This window comes from Canis aureus, chromosome 19, assembly GCF_053574225.1.
Source record: "Canis aureus isolate CA01 chromosome 19, VMU_Caureus_v.1.0, whole genome shotgun sequence".
Classification (NCBI taxonomy): Eukaryota; Metazoa; Chordata; class Mammalia; order Carnivora; family Canidae; genus Canis; species Canis aureus.
In genome coordinates, this window is record NC_135629.1 from 37,837,210 (window position 1) to 37,854,167 (window position 16,958).

A 16,958-nucleotide genomic window follows, 5' to 3' on the forward strand; every position below is an offset into this window, starting at 1 on the left:
ACCCCGTCCTCCCCCACCCAGGCTTGCCAGCTACCTCTCTCCTCTCAGGTCTTTCCTTTGGGCCCAGGACCCCTGAACTCCAGGCCTGCCTTCGGGCCCTCCGCCTCATCATGCTCTGGAGGCACTCAAACACATCCGAAGCAGGCCTCCTGGCGTTCTCCAAGCAGGCGCCCCCTCATCTCTTAGCAAGGCCAGCGCTTGGCCACACACCATGGAGGTAGGAGAGGGTGGAGCCCTCCCTCCCCACAGGGCATCGCTATCAGTTCTGTCCTGCAGTTCACACTGAAGTCGTCTCTTCTCTCCACCATCGTCCCCCGTCCTGCCCCATCACCTTCCCCAGGCTCCACACCTGCCTGATGTCCATCCTCTGCTCTGGGCCCACAGTCCCTCTGCCCCAGGGACTAAAACAGATCTCGTCACTCTGTGCCCAAGTCCCCACTGGTCGCCGTTTCCTTTCCTATAAGCCCAGATGCCTCTCCTGGGCCCAACCCACCCAACCTGCTCCCATCACCTCCCTGACTCCTCAGCCGCTGCCCTCCCCTCTCTCCTCTGCCCCCGCCACAGTGACCCCTTTCAGTTCCCTGAGCGGCCAAGTTCCTTCCTGCTTAGGAGCCTCTGCACTTGTTCCGTCTTCCTGCCTTGTCCCCTGAAACACATGCTGGCTCTTTATCATTCAGGTCTCAGATGGAAACTCCCTGATTCGTCCATTGCACAGGTGAGGCCACAGAGGCTCAAAGCAGTCCAGTTGCTGGTTCAGGAGTACACAGCCAGTAAATATCATGTGAGAATTTGAACCCAGGTCTGTCTAATGCCTGCTGAGGTCTTGCTCCTAAACCTCCAGGACGCCCTCACTCACACTCCCAGCCCAGGCCTCGCCAGTCTCCCGCCCTCCAGCCTCCTGGCCCTTGCCCACTATACCACTGTCATCACCACACCAATACCCAAGGCCCCCAGCCTCTTGGCCCTGGAGAGCAAAGGGTTTCCTCCTCCCTGGTCTTACCTTCTGCGTGTCCCTAGGACAGGCATGCCCCTGCTACCAGCTGCCAGGTGTCAAGGATGTATGTATAGATACATGTGTAGGGGAAACTTCTAGCTCCAGATATCCACCCCCGTTCCCAGTGCACAGGCTGACTCCAGGGGTCCGATGGGTAGGCAGGCTGGCAGCAGGGCTCATCATCCCCCCACCCCATCATCACCAGCCTCAGCATATCCAAGCTCAGCGGCCTGTGGGGGACCATCATGGGAGAAGGGGCCCAGGGGAGGCCTGAGGGGGCAGCAGGCAGCTGCCTTTCTCTTCCCTGCATCCATTTGTCATGAGATCTATTTTTCTCCCTTTGAAAGGGAATGAGGGGGCTGGGCTGCTGAGTGGGCACAGCTGCTCCACCCCAGAGCTCCTCTCCTCAGAGGACATGGCGAACGCTCCCTGCCCTGCAGGACTGCCACCAGGAGGGGGAATGAGGAGCCAGAGACCTGGCTTCTCAGGGGCCGGCTGTGTGGCCACCCGGTCCTGTGACACTGGCCAGGTGTTCAGGCCTTCAGACAACAACAACCCCATCGTCAGGACCATTTGCTGTTTTTTGAGATAGTTACCACAAACTGAGCGCTAAGTGCTTTACATAACTACAGTTTCCACTCCTTAAACACTAATAAAGTGCTAGGCACATGCTAGCTGCTTTGCATACATTATCTGTAGTTTCCGGCACCAGCCCATGAAGATGGATGCTACCATTGTCTCATTTGTCAGAGAAGAAAAACGAGGCACCAGGCACCAAAGCCACTTGCTCAGGTTCATTCATACAGCTGCTCGGAGCTGCCTAATCCCAGAGGCGTGACCCAGCAGACGCCAATTCACACAAGGCAACTGTGCCTGCCAGAGTCAGTGCTCTGAGCCTCAGGATACAGCTCAGAGGGAAGGAGGAGCTGGGGTCCTGGGGGCTGCAGGGGACTTCGTGGCCTCAGCCCGACCCCTCTGCCTGGGCCTCTGTCAAGCCCTAGTCAGCTCTGGCAGTGGGAAGCCTGGTCAGTCAGCCTAACCCCACTGGCCAGGCCTGCTCCCCTCACAGGCAAGGCTGGGGCGGGGCAGCCCACAGACGGAGCACTGGTCAGTCCCACTCTGAAACCACTTCCTGGGCAGCCCAGGGGAAGTGAGCCTCCGGAAACACCTCGGATGGATAGGCCTCTCCCTGGGCCCAAGCCTTGGAAAGTGCACAGACTGCCCTGGGAGAAGTACCATGCTTGCCTTGTAGCTGCCAGAGCCCAGCACTCCACTTCCACCAGGCATGGATGCTACAGGGGGACAAACTGGACCCCCCCCACCCACCCACACCTTGGCCCCGTGACCACAGGCACCCCACTTCCTCCCCTGTGGCAGCAGCCACAAACGGTGCCGGCCCACAGCTGACACGGTGCCTCCTCTCATCCCCAACTCCCCCACAGGGAGTCCTGGTCAGCCTGAGGCCTGGTCCAGGTGAGCTGGCCGGCTGGTGAATGCCTGGGCAGAGCCCACCTCCCAGTGTGGTTCGGCCCCCCGGAGCCCCTGTGGTCACAGCCACACCTCAAACCTCACCCTCAGTGCCAGACGCAGGCTGGGTTGTGACCCTGACCAAAGACCCCCCCCCCTTCTGACCCGGAAAGTCAGTGGGCAGTGTGGTGTGTGTGGGCAGGCTTCTGTGTGCAAGATGACTGGGTGAGCATCTGTGTGCGTGTTTGAGCGTGCCTGTGGGTGAGTGCCTGTGAAAATCTGTGGACGTGTGTGTGCATGTGCGATGCGTGTGTGGGCACTCGAGGATTTGCGGGCACGGGCGCTGGGTACAGCTCAGTTTCTGTCATTCGAGCATGCACCGGCTGGGTGGATGATGTTTGAGCTTTGAGAGTGGGCAGGCTCCAAGACCAACTGGTCAGACTTCTTAGGGAATGAGGCTCAGTGCTGGGAGAGGGTGGCCCCTGACCTCGGGTAGCAGAGGCCCCCCCGCCAGCCAAGGACACGGCACCTCCTTCCCCTCTAGGCTTAGTGGTAAGTTAAATAAACAGCAGACCCAGTGATGACCCTGCTCTTGTTCAGCCCCACTCCTATCCCAGGAGCTGGGACCCTGGCCTCCTACTTCCCCTCCCACCCCGGAGTTAAGCTCTCAGAGCCCAGCCCCCACTGGTCCATTCACCCCCCCAAACTTGTTGGTGCCTGCCAGCTGAGTGCCAGTAGGGAGGGGAGTGGGGGTTGATCAGGGAGGCCTCCCAGAAGAAAGGCCACCTTTGCCGCCTCTCCCCACTGTCACTCCCTAGGTTCCAGGTGCCCTCAGCAATGCCCCCATCGCACCCCCAGAATCTTGTCCACTGGACTTTGGAGACTCAATGGGTTAACTCACAGGGCTATTTTCACTGCAATGGGGGCTGAAGGAGGCAAGTCTGGCCCCAAAGGAAGAAATCTAGTTTTATAAGGGGCCCCAGAGAGTACAGCCTTCCCCAGGATTCCACATCCTCCAGGATCTGGGAGCTGGGCAGGGAGATTTTGAGTCTCTCCTCCACCCCAGAGAGGCTGGGGAGATGAGGGAACCTGGGGTGTGGAAGAGAGTTCGGGGGAGCTCTTTCCATTCTCAGTTTGATACCCAGTCCACTGTGGGGCCCAGGGCAGACCTCAGTTCCCCTATATGATGATGATGAGGACAGCCTGAGGCCAAGACAAAGGGCCACAGAAAGCTGATACATTCACCCTCAACCCTTGGCACCTACACCATCTTCCTTCTAACTGACCAGCAAATATCACCACTCTTCACCCCAAACTGTGGGGGAGCGAGGCAGGGGCAGGCCTCTGAGCTCCAAGGCCATAGTCATCCTCAGGCCAGAAGCCCGTTCCAGGCAGGGCGTCCTCATAGGCAAGGTAAACTGCTGCCCCCTCGGCACACCCAGGCAGGCCCCATACCCAGCCCGAAGACTTTGTGGGACCCTCCCCCCTACCCGGCCCAGTTGCTGCTTCCAGCAGAAGGGGAGAAGGCCACCCCATGCACACTGTCCAGATGTCCATCTGTCTAGGCGGATCCAGTCTTACCTGGGGATCCTGGCTCCCCCTTCCCCTCAGTCCTGGCTCCTGTGGCGGCCACCACCAGAAGCAGGCCCGCCGCCCTCACCTGGGCCCGGTTCCAGGCAGACCTGCAGGAACAAAAGGAAACAGCTGAGGTGGGAGGCGCTGCCAAACAGGCTCTCCCCATCGGTCAGCCCGGTCTGGCCAGAGACCTTGGCCTCTTTGGACTTGGCTTTCTCTTTTGTGAAATGGGGTATTGGGCCCAACTTGTCCAAGGCATTGGCTATGTGTCCTCTCCATGCTAGGAATTGGATCACTATGTCTCAGCCCTCGGAGCATTTCCAGACTACAGACATAGCAAGAAAGTGATTCCTAATCTTCCTGTCTGCAAGAGAGTGTCCTGCGCCTTAGCAGACCTAGTGGCAGTGGGGGCCACTGCTTTGTGGTCTGGGGCAACTTGTCTGAGCCTCTGTTTGTTTTATCTTTAAAATGAGGAGACTACATCTCCCCAGGTCATTCTGGGGCCCCAGTGTTGTGGCATGACAGCTCCTGTGCTCGACTCACATTCGGAGTACCAAATGAATAGTGATACTTTCGTATCCTTGTTTTGCACCTTCTAGTCCAGGTGATTCTCATCTTAATGTTGCACCCATTATACAGCTGAAAAAAACTGAGACCCAGAGAGGTCCTAGAAGGAAGGAATGACAAAGGCAGCAAGGTGTCTCAGTTCTCCTGGCCAAAAGATGAGCACTTTTCCTGCAGGCCAAGCCTCCACAAAAGATTCCCCTCCCCAGATGGGAGCTCCTCCTCCAGCTGAAGACCCCCGTTACCATCCCTGGGGAATGAGGCACCCTCAGGCTTGTCTGTACTTTATTCCCAATTTTAAACTCCAATTAGCTGAGGCTCCTAAACCGTGTCACCGCCCTATAGCCAAGCTCCAAATCACCCCCAGCCCAATCTCCTAAGTCGGTGCTGCTGAGACCGGACAGGTGTCAAGTGGGCTGAACACGGTTGATGGGGTCTCTGCCAGGCATCTGCCCTCCTGCAAGCAGTCCGGCCAAGGGCATGGGAGGGGGCAACAGACACATCACAGATAGAAAACTGGGTTGGGGACTCTCTGGGCTTTTAATAGCCCAGCTCCCAGGAGAATGGGGACCATACTGTTTGGGGCGGGAGTAAGTGGTCACCAAATAAGACTTAGCATGTGCTGAGCTCTGCCTATGGGCCAAGCCTGTGCTAGAGGCCCACTGACACAGGACCCTGAGTCCTCACAGCGACTTTTTCTGTTCAGCAGATAAGGGGACTCAGCCTTAGAGAAGTCTAGCTTGTCTCTTGTCCATAAGAGGCACATCAAGTATTTGAGTCCATGTCTTCCCTGAGTCCAGAGCTCTAGGTCTTGGTCACAACACTATAAACCCAAAGACTTGCCCCCAGGTATCCCTCACCTCGGGGGAGCAGAGGCAGGTGAGAGACAAAGGCCTTCCCCAGCCTCCCCAGGAACCAGGGCTGGGCATGAGGTGCTCACAGCCTCCCACATGCTCACACACACTGGGGCTCCCACCTTTCCTCCCAGCACTGTCACCCCGGCGTGCAGGCACCATACTCAGTTCCCCACAATCACAGCGACTCCCTAGCACACAGACTGGCAGTTTCATAGTCAGACTATGAGTCTCCCACCAGTCACACACTCACCCCCGCCAGTCTCATCCCAGCCACAGTTCTGAACGCACCAGATCCATTACACCACCCTATAGCCAGGTACAGCTGTCCAAACAGCTCTATATCGTAGCACACGCGCACACACGCAGACACACACACACACACACACACACACAGAGCTGCCCTCTACCGGCCTGTCCACCACACCCCAACTCAAAGGAACGAGGAAACTCAAAGGACCAGCCCTCTCCCTCAGTGACCAGGTCAGCCTGGTCACAGCGGCTCAGTGGCAGCGAGAGAGGAAGCACAAGTGAGTGTACGTACATACCCACACTCATACAGACACCCATGTGAATGTGGTGGGCTGACACTAACACCACTGGCTCCCAAAATCAACAGCTCAAATGTATATGGCCAGTGGGTCACCATGACACAAAGCAGTGTGCAATACAGGACCCTCCGGACACACAAGGGACACACAGGCACACAAAGACACACACATACCAACACAGGGGGGAGTCTAGTGACAAAGAACACACCAAGACATAAAGACATAGTGCACGCATAGTTGCAAAGGGCACATGGAGCCTCAGGACACCCAGACATACACACGCACACACAGGTAAGTCACATCATGTAGAAAGGGACCACAGAGGTAAGTCCCAGGCACAGGGACAAAGAACACAAATAGAGACACAGACAGACAACATACCTACATGCCCAGATACAGGCGACTCAGCACAAGGAGTCAAGTCCAACCAGACAGGGCAGGACCAGAAAGGGGTGCCCCCACTCCACCAAATCCTGACCAGGTGTAAGTTGTGGCGGAGGGCTCAGGGGTTCTCCCGTCCCAGAGAGGACCAACGGGAGAGTCGGAGAAGTGGAACAGCGCGGACGGTGCCCACCTCCTGCCTCTTGACCCCGGCCCTCTTCCACCCCCTGCCCTCACCTGGCTGGGCCCCCACGGGGAGGCGGGAGGTGGCGTCCGGACTGGGGCTGCGGAGCGGCCCGGACAGATGGGACGTGGAAGGGGCCACCAGGGGAGGGGGCTCAGAGGGGAGTACGGGCGGGGCGGTGGGGGGGGTGGAGACTAGAGCCACGCCCAGCCCGGAGACAGATGGAGAGAAATGCGGAGAGAGGCACCCGGACAGAAGGAAGGGAGAGCAAGGAGGAGGCGCCGGGCGGGCTGGGCCGGGCAGGGACCCAGGGGCGGGCGGCAAGGCCGGGCAGGCGGCCTGGCCCCCCCTCCGCCTAGGACAGGAGAGACGGCGGCACCGGCAGGGGGCGACGGGCGTGGGCGGGGGGCGCGGCTCCGGGAGGATGGGATCCAGCGGCGGCGGGAGGTGCGGTGGGGGTGGGGGTGGGGTGGGGGTGGGGGTGGGGGTGCGGCCCGCGGAGGGCTACGGACCGACCCAGGGGGACTCGGAAGAGGAGGACGCGCGGACACAGAGGGGGTGGGGACGGATGCACCGACCGGGGCCCCGGGGACCCGAGACGGACGGGCGAACGCGCGGAGGGTCGAGGGACCGGCCGACGAGGGGGCCTCGGCTGCTGCCGCTGGGCGCAGGGACAGACCGACGGACGGCGGACGGCGGCACCGGCGGGCTCGGGGCGCCACGGCACTGGCGCTGGCCACCGCTCAGTTTCTCAGTTTCAGAAACGGGAACCGGATCGGGGGCGGGGGGCGGGGGGGCGCCCCAGGGGTAGCCCGATCCCACCTCGGGGCCGGGCCCTCACTCACCTCCCGCGCACCGCCAGGCGCCAGGGGTCGCGGCGGCTGGGGTCCAGTCCCGGCGCCGTTCCCGGGAGCGCAAGGACGGTGGTCGGGGCGGGCCCGACCGGGACGGGCCCGTAGGCCGGTGAGTCCCGTCCGGGCCTCCGCGCGGCGGGCGGATGCCGGGGGTCGCTCCGGGGATCCCGGGGCCGCCGCCTCCCTCGCTCGCGCCGCTGCACACGGAAGTGCGAGGGGGCGGGGCGGCGCGACCTCACCCAGGTGCCGGCCCCGGCCCCGGCCCCGCCCCCGCCCCGCCCCCGCCCGGCCCCGCCCCGGCCCGGCCCCGCCCCCGCCGCGAGGAGGGGTCCCGGCCCCGCCTCCCGGGCGCGCGCTCTCGGCCCTCCCCGGCCCGCTGCGGCTCCCGCCCACCCTCGCAGCGCGCCCCGGCCGCAGGAGGCGCCCGGCTCCGCGGAGCAGGACGCAGAGGCCCGCGGGAGGGGGCTCCCTCCCCACCCCTAGCACACCGAGGCCCGGGGGCGCCGGCGGGGCTTCCCCAGCTCGCAGCGCCCACGCCCGGGACTCCCCGCCCGCCCGCTGGCCCGCCGCGCCGGGCCTCGCTCTGTCTTCCTGTTGGCTGGAGTGCGGACGCGGCCGGGCCGGGTGCCCACCGCCGGGCGGGCTGGGCCGGGCCCTGCCCCTGAGACGACGAGCCGGGCAGACTCCGGGATGGGAGGCTCTCGCTGGTGGAGCGCCTCTAGGAGCAGCCCCTACCTGGATCCTCCGGTCTTCTGCTCTCACTTTCCAGAGGTCCCCACCGCCCCTAGTAGGCGCCTGAGCTTCCTTTCCACACTTGAAACTCGGTTGTCAGGCATAACTAACTCATTCATTCATTTACCCATTCATTCACTGGGTACCCTCTGGGCCTAAAGTCTGGGGAAGGAGAGAGACCCTGGGATCCCATTAGCTTGCCCCAAAACCTCAAAAAAAAAAAAAAGGGCAAAGCCAATGGTGCCATACTCCAAAGAAATTTCATTTTCCAGGCCTTCTGGGAGAACACCAAGAAGGGATGGAGAGACAGCTCTTCCCAGCTGAAGCCTAATGGTTGGAAACGGGACAATTCCTGAGGAGGCCTGAGTTGATCACAGGGGCTGGCTCATGGTACAGACCATCTAGGACTTTGGTCTCAAACAGCAGGTGGTGGCAGCTGTTACAATGGAGTCAGCTCCTGGGAGAATGGAGGTGGGCAGAGGGGCTGCAGCAAGTTGCTGGTGGGAGGACCCTGGGTTGTGGGAGATGGAGGGGAGACTGGGCCAGACCAAGTGGGTCATAGGACTGTGAGTGGATTGGGAGGAGGAGGAGTCTAGTGAGACCTCCAGGAACAGAGAGCCCTGGCAGAGATGTGGATCCCAAAACTCTGTTTTAAGAGGTGGAAGGGCTGGACTGGAAAGAGTAAATAATAAGGATTCTTAAGTAAGTAAATATAGTGATTCTTTACACTGCAGAGAAAAAGAGGGCCCTGGCACCCTATACCTGGGAGGGAAGACCTGTTTGGAAAATGGACTTATATCCAGCTTCCCAGTCCTGATACCCTACTGGGGTAGGCTCTTTCCACCAAGCTGGACCCCTCTGGCCACATGGAATATCGCTTGGGAAATAAGCCTTATGCCTTACCCTTTGCACATGCCATTCCCTGGGCCTGGATGCCATTTCCCACCCACCCCCATGTCTCTACCTGTCTTGGTTGTGTCCACTCACATGCCACTTCTCCGTGATGCCCAGCTGTGAATCCATGGCACTTCCCCGAGCTAAGGGACCTGTATTCATTACTGTGTTTTGTGTGCTGGTCATCTCACCCCCACCCCATGGCTTCCCTTGGGTTGGGCTGGAGAGAAGGGTGATGGAGGTGAGCTTCATGTGACTTTTGCCCCCCTGGGATCAAGTTTCCTTTCTGGCTCCTCCATCCAGGTTCACAAAGGTCAACTCATTCTCTCCCTCAGCATCAACAGTAGGCCCACGCTGTGCTAGGCTGGACCCTTGGGGTTCTCCAGGTCTGGCCACCAGGCCTTTGCTCCCACACCCTGAGGTTCACCTTAGAACATGGAAAGGAAGGATAATGGCTATCATTGATGAAGCCTCCCCAGTACCAGGACCTGTGCCCAGTTTTGGGTGTGTTCCGTCCACTCAGTCCTCAAGATCCCATGAGGTAAGGGCCACTATTAGTGCTACATTGGGTGAAGAGCAGAGTCTCAGAGAGGTGAGGCCACTTGTCCAGGGGTACACAGCTAGTGAATGGTGGAGGCAGGATTCAAACCAAAGGCTGCCCTGCTCCAAAAGCCATGTTTTATATCAAGGATTCTCAGTCTCAACAGTATTGCCCTTTGGGACAGCTAATTCCTTGTTGTGAGGACTGTCCTGTGCTTTGCAGGATGTTAGCAGCACGCCTGCTCTCTACCCACTAGATGCCAATAGCACTCCTCTCCCTCAAGTTGTGACAGATAAAAATGTCTCCAGATACTGCCAAATGTCCTTGGGAGGGGGGGAGGATCAGGGGAGCAAAATCCCACCTTGTTGAGAACCATGGCTTTAGAGTAGGGCTGGTGCTATGGCAGCAAGAAAAATTTAAATTAGATGCCAAGATGTACTCTCTGGGCCCTCAGGATCATGCAGACACATGAGCTTGGAGCCTGCAAGCACACACTGGCCCCTCAATCTTTCTCTCCTGGAAACCTCAAGGCAAAGTGCGATGCACCCAAAGAGGGGAGGGGTAGAGAGGCTGTGTAGGCCATACTATGACCATGGCAGAGGATGAATACAGGTGGGCTTCCCTCTAGAGACAAGCTGTGTGACCAGGGGCCCCAGGAAGAACAAGCTTGTGGGGTCCAGGGAGTCCAGACCAAGCTCAGTTGGAGCCACTGTACATGGTGGAACTGTTCCTGAGGTCCACACCGGGCCGACTATGGCAGGGTCCACACGAGCTTCCTCTGTGCCCCCATAACCTGCCTGCTCCCCATCTACTGAGGCCTGGGAGAAGCCCTGACTGTATCATCTGCTAACTGTATGACCATAGGGAGGTGACCACACCTCTCTGCTCTTGAGTCCTGACCTGAGAACGGGGCTGATGACAGACCCATATCAGGGGCTGAGTCAGGGTTAGGTGAGATGAGGTGTGGGAAACCTCAGCCAGGGTGGACACCTGGTGAGCCCTCAGCTCGCATTGGCCAGGGCACAAGTACCGTCACTTTGCTGAGTCACAGGCTGTCAGCCTTGGAAGAGCCCTTGATGGCCTCTTATGACATGGGGTGTAAATCCCCAAGTGGGGCTGGGCCCCTGGCAACTACCCAGAAGTGATACTTTCTCTTCTTCTTCCTCTGGGTTTGCAGCCAAGGAAGTAGGCCCATCCCGGAGAGTGGTGCGCAGTGTCCAGACTCCTACCCCTGGGACACACCCAGGGCTATTCCTCTGTGTGCTCCTTGATGGGTTTGTCCAGAGGAAGGCTGGCTTGGCCAGTGCAGCCCCTACCCCACCCAAAGGCCATGAACCGTGGGGGCCCCCAGGCTCCTACACAGGAATTCCAGGACTCAGCCAAGCAACCTGGAAAAGGCCTGAACCTTCCTCTGTCCCTGGGACCCACCTAGCTGGATCCCCGCCCCTTGATCCCTGCCAAAAGTTGGTCCTTGTCCTGGCATCTCTGCCCCTCACTTTCTGCTTCTCTGTATCATCATCCCTCTCCCTAAAGCTTGGCTCCCGGCACCATCCTCATCACACCAGAGTGCTGACCTGGCCGTGGTAGAGTCACTCATGTTTCTGGAGCAGGAGGCCCAGGCCAGCAGGGATATTAAGCCTGGGCAGTTGCTGGGGATGGCAGAGCCAAGAGGGTTCTGCTGGGCATAGTACAGGTTGCAAGGGCACTTGGGACATGGTCAAACCTGTTGCCATACCTCAGGCCACTAATATGGTCATGAACAAGGATTTCAGCCCGGGCACTGGGTAGGGGGCAAGTAAGTGCAGTGGCCTTGGGAGCAGTGCCACATGGTAGGAGAGTGCCAGGCCAAGGGCTAGAGGGGTCAAGTTCATATCCTGGCTCTGTCCTGGACCTGTGACTTAACTGTGCCTCAGCTTCTTCATCTGTGGAATGGAGATGATCAAGGAAATACTGGCCTGGTGGGTGGTGGGAAGGGTGGGAGAGGCCAAGCTCATGTGGGTACTAGGCATGAGACTCAATCTATGTTGGTATTAACTGCCAAAGAGTTAGTGAGGTCCAGCCAATAGTCCTCGGGTTGTGTCCTCACTATATCTGTGTTTAGGTGAAAGGAGAAATACTTGGGGTAGGCAAGGGGAAGGTGCTCTCTGAGAGCCTGGGGCACAGGGCTTTGCTGGGACTCCCACAGATAACGCCCCCCTGGCCTGCCTCAGTCCTATATTGACCATGGCACAGCTCCTGCTGCCTGAGCGCCACCCCGCTTCTGGCTCCTCTGCCCCCAAAGGGGTCTGGAGGGGGGGTGAATGGACATCAGGGCTGTCAGAGGCAGAAACCGAACCTCGGTTTTTGCCTGGCACAGAGATCTAAGGAAGCCCCCAGCTCTTCCCCATCACCACCGCCACCGCTCCCATCACCAACCCCCCCCCCCCCCCACCCCGCGACAGCACCGTCTGCTCTGATCTGCTAGGTCTCACACTAGGCTCTGATACCCGGGCCTGCTCGCCTGCTCCTGCCTCGGTTTCCCCCCCGCGGCGGGCAGCTCGGCCCATGGGGAATGCGGGACAGGCCCTGTGCAGGAGGACGGCCCCGGCGGTGGGAGGGTCGGGAGGACTCGGGCACACACCCCATCCCCACCCAGGCCGCCGCGCGCGCCCCCGCAGGCACGTCTGGGTGCTCTGGTACCGCCTGGCCCCGGGCGCCCCGCCCCGCCGCGCCGCGCCCCAGGGAAGCCTTTCCGAGCCCGGCCGCAGGCCCGCCCGCCGCGTGACGCCAGCCCGGCTATAAAAGAGACGGCTCTATTCCCGGTCGGCAGCCACCTGGAGGCCGCGCGGGCCCCGCCACCTGGCGCCTCCGCCCCCTCCCCCTTCTCGGTGGCTCCGTCCAGGAAAGGGAGACCTGAGGGCGCCCATTTATTTGATGGACGGCGCAACCGACGTCCGGGAGTAAGGGTCGTCCAGGGCACCGCGGCCTGCCCCCCTGGCCGGGAGCTTGTGAGAAGACCCGTGAGGACAGGGGGCTGGATGGGGGATGGGGGATGGGGGTGGGGAGGGAGAGTCACAGAAACCTAGAAAAGGAATGACACACATTGGCTGTTCTGATGAAAAACAGAGCAAAAAAGGAAAATAAAGACACGTTCATAGAGGAAAGTAAAAATCTCCCATAATTGCTCGGATAATTTAATCTCCCCAGACAGATCTCCCCTCCCCACTGTGATTATATCTTAGAAATTGTTCTGTTGAAAAAAAAAAAAAAGAAAGAAAAAGAAAAAAAAGAAAAATAAATTGTTCTGTTGGAGGCCACAATTGGGGCAGGCTTTCTAGAGGAGACGACAGCACTCTGGGGCCCAGGACCCCTTAATAATTTTGCCCTGGGACCAGAATGGGGGCGGTGGGATCCTAGGCTCCTGATCCAGACTTCACCCAGGGTTTGCCAATACCTTTTAGCAGGACTCAGAGCAGGGGCAGTGAGCACTGCCTGAAGAGAAGTGGTTGGGCCAGTTGGACCAGCAGAGCTTGAGCAAGTGCCTGCATACTCACATTCTCGCGTAGCCAGCACCCTCCATCCCAGGTCCAGGGATAAGAAGCCCTGGGGCACCAGGACACCCCTGCCAACCCACTCATGTCCTCCCTTCACACTGCTCCTCAAAATCTCTGCATTTGATCAAGTCATGCTTTGCCCCTGGAGTGCCACTCCATCAAACTCTTGACCATCTAACAAGGCCCTCTACAAAAAGTTCTCCTCCAGGGAGCCTCCCAGATGCCTGCCCCTAACTAGGGAGGTCCCTTGCTTACTATGAGCCCTCCCCTCAAATCTACTCACCCCACCTGCACTTTCCGGGGGCCTCTCCTGAGGCACCAACCGTGTGGAGCAGAGGCTCCAGAGTAGAAAAAACTAGCATGCAGCCTCCACACTAACTTGCTTTGTGACCTTGAGCAGCTCCCTTGGAGCTCTGAGAGTGGATTGAGATGTTGAGAGCAGAGCATCCTGTCCCTAGGGCTAGAAACCGGCGGCTGGGCTATCCATGTCTACCTTCTCGAGACTGGGAGCTACCTTGGCTGGGACATGACCCCACCCCAATGCCTAGGAGCCTGCAGTGGGCAGAGACAGAGGTTAGCCTCCCCAGGGAGCTGAGTCTCACCCTTAGACTACTGCCCACCCCACCACCTTCACATGCCTGAGCCCTGCTTCTGCCCGCAGGCTACTGTGGGCAGAGGCTGTGGCCACCTTGGCCACAGCAGCTAGGCAGGCAGCCAGGCTGCTGGGCAGCAGGAATGGTGAGCCCTTGTGGGGAGAAACACAGCCAGTTCCCAGGCCAGCCCCTTGGGACATGTGAGCACCAGGCACTCATCCCAGGGCAATGGAAGAAGAGGGGGAAGACGGCTGGAATTTCTGGATAGTGGATGGCGTTTGGGTCAAGGGCTAGGGTACACAATCTAAGCCCTCAGGTGGGTTTCATGTGAGGCCCTTTATACCCTGATCTCGGCCAGTGGGAGGAGGATTCAGGCCAGCTGAGTACTGCTACACCTGACTTCCCCAGGGTGGGCACTGAAACTGAGGTCTTAGTTTCAGCTACCAAGCGCAGAATCACAGGAGCTGCCAGGTGTGGGGGAGATCTGGGATCATGCTTGGGGGCCTTGCAAAGAAGATGAACTAGACTTTCAACTCGGCCTCAGGTTTCACAACCTGGAAGCCTGAGAAGTTCATGCTGTTGTCTGCTCTAGTTCTATCATGTTGCAAAGCAACCATGCTGCTGTGTCCTCTGGGGTGGGAAGGTAGCTCCCCTGTGCGCATGCCCACACCACTCCTAGCCTTGGGGGTATCTCGAGGTAAGCCGGGAGGGTGGTTGAAACGGGAACCCAAGGAAACTGTGAGTGGACCTGAATGCTGGGCCTCAGGGGCGACGGTGGGAGTGTTCTATGGAATCTGACTTTGGATATGTGTGCACCTAAAGGCCAGATGGTGTCAGGAGGTGCAGGGGCCGGGGGGGGGGGTAATTGGAAGGAAGGTGGTAGCAGAGATGCCCAGCCTTCCCTCCTTCCACACCACCCTCGTGAAGCATCCTGTGCCTTGTCTGATGGGAGGTAGGCACAAGGTAAAGCTTCTGGAGAAGGCCTAACCAACCACTGAGCTGGAGTGAGCCTAAGCATGCACAAGTTAGTGAGTTTATGTCAGGGGTCAGGTTATGGCAGAGCTGAGGCTGCTAACATGGGCCCCAAGTGGACGTGCTTGAGGAGATGCCTGGACAAGGAACACAGGCTAGGCGCTTGCCCTGCCGTGCCTCCGATTCCGACTAGCTGCAGGATCCTGGCAGGCCCTCCAACCCTTCAGGCCTTGATGGCTCCAGCTGTACAAGGGAGGCTACAGAATGGTACATATTACTTTGCCACTAGGATGATACTGGCTCCTGCCAGGGACAAGCTGAGCAGTTCAAAGCAGCCTCCTGTTTAATGCTTAGGTAACCTGCGAAGTAAGGTAGCGCCAGCTTACAAGTGAGGCCACTGCCCAAGGCCACTTGGCAGGTCAGGTGGCAGGGCTAGGCCCCCAGGTCTGTGTAAAGCTACAGCTTCCAGGCTTTATAGGAGGAAGATCTGGTGGCTTTAGAGACAGGGGTCCAGGCTTAATGCTTTGCTTGGAACACCACCAGGGTTTCCCTCCCAACTCAGCCTTCAGCAGCTACATGACCTCAGGCAGGTAGTTTGGCTTCTCTGAAACATGATGGAACGATCATGAGAGACCTAACTCTTTGTGGTCACAAGGATTAACTGACTAAGTGAGGAAGGAGGAGGAGGATTTCTGACTTCCCTGTCCTATCTCTCCCTCCTTCCCACCTATGCATAAGGGTCTGCCGGGGGCGAGATGGGAGTACAGTAAGAGGGGTGCAGGAATCACATCCTGCCATTCCAACCAGCCACACTCTACCCACTGGCTCAGAGGTTCCCCCAGCCTCCACAGAGAGTCCCCTAATTGCTAATTGCCTGCACCTGGGTAGATCAGGCATTCCAGCCCCATCCCAGAGATGAGGAAACTGAGTTTCAGGGGAATCCTTACCCTAGGCCATACAAATTGCTGGAGGAGACTGAGGCAGGAGCTCAGGGCCTGGGTTGTCCACCAGTCCTGCACAGGGTCCTTAGCTCCTTCTCTAGACAAAGCATGGGTGCTGAGGTGGGGGCTGGTTCTGCTGCCCAACAGTTGGTCCTGACAGGTGCATAGCCAGGATAGCATCTCAGGAAACTGGAACAGGGGCAGAGGTTTACAAGACAACTTGGGCCGGGCCCAGATGGCATCCTGGACTTTGGTCCAAGTCTCCACCAGAGAAGGGAATGGAGTCCAGCATGTTTTAGGACGCCGAGCACCTGTTTTCCTCTGGCTGGCAGGGATGCTCAGCTGGAGGCTCCCTATTGACGAATGCATGGATGACTGCCCTCTAGAAATCCCTCTTCCCTTCCACAGGCCTGTGGGGTTCCCAGCTCACAAAGCAGCCCAGGCCCCTGAGCCTGAACCTTTTGAGACCAGGAGCAAGCATTAGTAAAACGACCTATCTTTACAGTTTATGTTGAAGGGCAGTGGCTAAGCAAAGGGGGCCCTGGCAGGAGGTCAGGAGTGCCCTGGGATGGGGGGGCTGGCCTTCTTGCAGGGAGCTCAGCCATTCAGCTGTGTGACCTTGGGAAAGGCACCTTCCCTCCTGGCTTCAACTCCCTTATCTATAAATGGGGTTCTTTGTGCCCCTCAAAGACTTGGGGAATGTGGACCAGAGGAGGGTCTAGATCAGTGCCTAGATCAGATGCGTCCTCCATAGATCACGGCGACTTCTGTTGCATGATTTAAGTTTATTATTACCAGGGTGTACTGGGGGATAGGACAGGGAAGTTTCATAGCCTGAAGCCCCCTGCATAGAATCTAAGGTTCTAAGGTTTTTAGAAGCTTAATGAAAGCCATTTCATCCAACTCAGCTAACACTGTGTCATGGGTGACTAAGGTCCCAACAAGCAAAGCAACTTGCCCAGGTTACCAGCAATGGACTCCAACAGATCCCGGAAGAGAACATAATTCATTTTTCTTTCCTCCCTGTGATCATTTCACAAGCACCTACTGTGTGCTAGGCCTTGGACTGGTATCTTACAAAGGTGCCCCCGGCCCAGGCTGGGGAGAAGGAGGAGGAATTCCTTCTGGGGTTGGTAGTGAGAAGCAGAGAAGCCACTTCAGGCAGAAGGAACAGCCAGAGCAAAAACACCCAGCTAATGAACTCATTACATCCAAGGCCAATTCCAGGAAACAGTGAGGTAGGCCTGTGGGGCTTGTACATGGTACCCGAGAGGCAGTGGGGGGTTCACATTCTCAGTGCCTTGGGCACCATGCATGTAGGCTCGTGC

General features: G+C 58.5%; 1 protein-coding gene across 7 annotated transcripts in view; it reads right to left on the bottom strand.

Moving 5' to 3' along the window:
- The window catches only part of PRKCD (protein kinase C delta), a 29,431-nt gene extending 21,825 nt beyond the window's left edge, over positions 1-7,606 (bottom strand). For 2 of the 7 annotated variants that reach the window (XM_077858550.1, XM_077858549.1), the window contains exons 1-2: positions 7,416-7,598; positions 4,043-4,143 (exon numbers count right to left, since the gene is read on the bottom strand). The gene's annotated coding sequence lies outside the window, so the exon portion shown is untranslated. Of the gene's footprint in view, positions 1-4,042; positions 4,144-6,386; positions 6,406-6,623; positions 6,654-7,415 lie in introns of those variants that run through there. The other 5 variants (XM_077858545.1, XM_077858548.1, XM_077858551.1 and 2 more) reach the window with 5 other exon arrangements.
- Between the last annotated feature and the right edge of the window lie 9,352 nt (positions 7,607-16,958).